This window comes from Triticum dicoccoides, chromosome 6B, assembly GCF_002162155.2.
Source record: "Triticum dicoccoides isolate Atlit2015 ecotype Zavitan chromosome 6B, WEW_v2.0, whole genome shotgun sequence".
NCBI lineage: Eukaryota > Viridiplantae > Streptophyta > Magnoliopsida > Poales > Poaceae > Triticum > Triticum dicoccoides.
Window position 1 is genome coordinate 716,710,855 of NC_041391.1, and position 1,035 is coordinate 716,711,889.

A 1,035-nucleotide genomic window follows, 5' to 3' on the forward strand; every position below is an offset into this window, starting at 1 on the left:
TCAATGCGAAAACAAATGCGATCATAATCGCAATCAAGGTAACAACTGATCCAACTGCATAACGATACCAAGCCTCGGTATGAATGGCATATTTTCTAATCTTTCTAATCTTCAAGCGCATTGCATCCATCTTGATCTTGTGATCATCGACGACATCCGCAACATGCAACTCCAATATCATCTTCTCCTCCTCAATTTTTCTTATTTTTTCCTTCAAGAAATTGTTTTCTTCTTCAACTAAATTTAAACTCTCGACAATAGGGTCGGTTGGAATTTCCGGTTCAACAACCTCCTAGATAAATAAAATCTATGTCACGTTGGTCGGCATAATTGTCATAAACAATAAATGAACCAATAGTTATGAAAAGATAATATATACCACATCCGAATCATAGACAGGACGAGGGCCGACGGGGGCGGATACCAAAACCATCGCACTATATAATAACAAGCAATAAAATAGTAAGAAAATTAGACAAGTATCTATCTAAAGCAAGAATTTTTTTTCTTTCAGAAAGAAGATAAGAACAAGAGGCTCACCACGGTGGTGCCGGCGACGAGATCAACGACAGTGAAGACGGGGACGGGGCGTGAAGGGCCGCTAATATAAACCTAGTAAAATCTCGGGAAAAATAGAGTTCGGAGGTCGTGCTTCGAGAGGAGAAAGCTTAACTAGTGTGGCTCGGGCATTTCATCGAACACCTCATGTGCATAGGAGGTGAGCTAGAGCACCACAAAGCCCTCCCCTCCCCGGCCAGAGAAAAACAGAGCAGTGGAGTGCTCTGCTCGTGGGCGAGGGGTATATATAGGCACCTCAATGGTCCCGGTTCGTGGCACGAACCGGGACTAAAGGGCAGCTTGTTGTCCCGGTTCAAGCCACCAACCGGGACCAATGGTGGTGGGCCAGGAGCCAGGCCCATTGGTCCCGGTTTGTGAGGCCAGGGGCCTGCCAGGCCTCGTGGGGCCATTGGTCCCGGTTCGACTGGCCCCTTTGGTCCCGGATGGCGGCACGAACTGGGACCAATGGGCCTCGCT